Source organism: Enhydra lutris, unplaced genomic scaffold, assembly GCF_002288905.1.
Source record: "Enhydra lutris kenyoni isolate GAN:26980312 unplaced genomic scaffold, ASM228890v2 scaffoldscaffold12, whole genome shotgun sequence".
In the NCBI taxonomy this organism is placed as follows: Eukaryota; Metazoa; Chordata; class Mammalia; order Carnivora; family Mustelidae; genus Enhydra; species Enhydra lutris.
Genome location: NW_019154096.1, coordinates 25,059,221 through 25,062,294, shown reverse-complemented (window position 1 = coordinate 25,062,294; position 3,074 = coordinate 25,059,221).

The following is a 3,074-nucleotide window of genomic DNA, read 5'->3' as shown; positions in this document are numbered from 1 at the left end:
TGGGGGAGGATATGCACTAATGAATGCTTTCAGAGCCTCAGAAGAGGGAAAAAAAGAGTCTGCATGGGGACCTAGGGCTCCTGAGGCCAGGACCCTGGGCCCTGCCCCACTGATCCAAGAAACACCAGCAATCCAGAAACCTCCAGCCTACTAGAAAGATTTTCCCGGCATTCACTTCCTCTGGGACCTCGAGGAAAAGCTTCCGCACGTCATGTCCCCTACAGCCCTCCTCTATAGATGGTTCTGAAGCCCTCTGACCCAGGTTCCCAGCTCTAGGGAAAGTGGCTGCATTGTCCTCATGCCCCCCTCTCTGGCTGGGGTTTGCCAAGTCTTCACACATCTACCACTACGAGAGACACGGGGGATACGTGGGAAAGTGCCAGCCATAAGAGGCTATGTCTCCCCTGGTAGACAGAGGGTAAAGCAATGAGAGAGGCTGAATGTCACTATGTGTGAACTGTTAGAATATAGTCACGTGGCCCAGATGCCTCAGCACAGAAAGCAAGCCTAAGGCCCTGCGGTCTTCTAGTTCCTGACCCTGGCAGACATCTCCAATCAGTCCCACAGCTCTTTCCAGCTGGACCCAGATCCAGCCTCCCTGGTCTTTCTGTTAGGGTGCTCCCAGGCAGCCCCTGGCCTGATCACTGGAGTCAGCTGGCAAAATGGGGCTCCCCTGTCCCCAGAGGTCTAGGATTATAGCTGAGCCGGCTACAGGAGACTTCCTGGGGGGAGGAGTCTTCACCTTAGCCTTGAAAGAATCTGGATAGTTGATGGGAACAGAGAGATGTTCTAGGGTGGGTAGCAGTGTCCGTGAAGATCTGGAGGGAAAAATCTTCAGGGCAGATTCAAGGACAGTGAGACTGGGGGTCCAGAGGGGAGAGATGCCCGGGAGAGCAGAGGGAGACAGAGTGGGAGTGGGCTGGGGTGTGCAAAGTCAGGCCAGTCCCAGCCCTCTCCAGTCTGGTTGATTGAACCTGAAGGCCCATCGCCTTCTGTACACTCTCCCTAGCCTGGAGAGAGGCCCTGGAGGGGGGCCTGTGGGGAGAAGGAGGTGCTGGGTGACAAGGGAATTTACAACCTCGTTAGAGTGACATGTCACCGCCCATCCGGAGTTGCAGGGCAGGAGACTGAGATGCATAAGCCTTCTCCTCCAGCTCCGCTCCATGGCTGATGTACAGCCGCAACCGCCCAGTCTGGTCACTGGTCTGGGGACAGCGCATACCCCAGGGAGTGGGGTCCTCCATCACTGCACACCAGGGGCCAAGTGCAGAAGGGCCAACTCAGACACCAGAGCTTCTAGGGCTCAAGGACGCAAGGAAGGGGCACACCGGCCAAGGACAGGTGTACAATGCAACCCCTCCTTAGAAGACAATTCTCCACCCACACTTTCCTGTAGAACCTCTCTTACTTTTCACCTCTAACAGGGAACCCCTAAATCTTGCAGGATTTAGCTGCAAGACCTACCCAACTGCACAGAATGGCAGGAAACCTGTTTATAGATCCGACCCAATCCTAACGTGCTAAGGGATTCGGGCAAGCCATCTCTACCTGGGACTCAGTTTCTCCATCTGTCACCAAGAGAGTCAGACAAGAGAGCCCCCAGGCCTCCAGCAATAGCTCTCCAGAGCATCGTTTCTGTCTGGAGGAGGCCAGTTGCCGGGCTGGCCCACGGCTACGGGATCATCTGGAGTCCAGACACCTTGTCCTGCTCCCCTCAGAGCCTAGCCTGGGTGTTGACCAGCAACCTGAGGGGTTCAAAAGCCCAGGACCTTGGACTGCCACAGCTGGAGGGACCTTCAAAGACCCTATGGTCCAAGCTCTGCCTTTCCCAGATGGGCCATGGAGGTCCAGAGAGGGCAATGACTTGCCCGAGGCTGCACAGCAAGCCACCCACAGTCAGAACTTGTACCTTAGCTGAGATCTTGGTGATGTGACTCATGGGCACAGAAGATGTGCTAACTGTCTCATCACTGCCACTCATAGGGAGTCCCCTGGGACAAGGGGGGGTCACTCTCACCTGCCAAGAGTCCACAATCAAGACAAGAGGAAGAGATTCTAGCGGGGAACAGGAGCCAGAGAGTGTGCTGTGCCCTCCCCCATCATCTCCCCACTGCCTGTCATTCCTCCGTAAGTGAACTGTCGCTTTGGGTTAAACACTGCCCTCTTTATAGAGGAAATTAACAAAGTCATGTCCTAGCATCGCAGTATAAATGAATTTGTCAGAAGTCCTTCCCTGGGGCAACAGGTGCCTGAGATCAAATAAAGGATCCAAAGAGAAAGACTCCTGCTTCCTCTGGGGAGCAGACAGAAGTGCCTAGAATTCTCTGCCAAAGGGCAGCCCTATGGTCTCATACACTGGTTTATAGCTTGTCCCAGCACACACGCACGCACACACCACACACCACACACACACACACACACACACACACACAGGCGCACACATCCCATGGCCAAGGCCAGAGTGAAAGCATCAGCCAAGCAAAGACCTTCTCAGTGTCAGAGCAGGCTTTCTCAGGGGTGGGGAGCTGCCCGACCCTGGAGGCATCCAAGCCGAGGCAGCGGAATGACAAAGGGACTCTTTCATCCCAGAGAGACTCAGACACTTGGCCACTCCCCACTTCCCTCCTCCATGAGCCTCCCGGTTCTACCAGTCTGCATCCAAGTCCACGAACGTCCTCCCTGCCCTTCCTCTGCCGCGCTACCAGGGCCCTGGCATTCGAGGGAGTTCTCTGAGTGGCCAGTGCCAGGGTGACCCTTCACAGGAGCTGGTAGCCCCCTTGTCACGGAGCTCCAGGGCCCCCAGAGCCCCCACCAACCAGGCCATAGCCCACTCCTTAGTCGCTGGCCCCGGGCTGCAGGACTGCTCATGGGCACTCATGGGGGCACGAGGAGCCATGGGAAATGACAGCCCCCAAAGGCCCTGGCTCACAGGCAATCTCCCATGTGCCTGTGGGGACTCAAGGCAGGGCGGGCATTGGGGGGAAGACCCGGCCTTCAGCTCTCCTACCTCTACTGCTCTCCACTGCGCGTGGCTCTCCACTCTGCCAGCCTTTCCCTCCCCTCGGGCTCTTCTG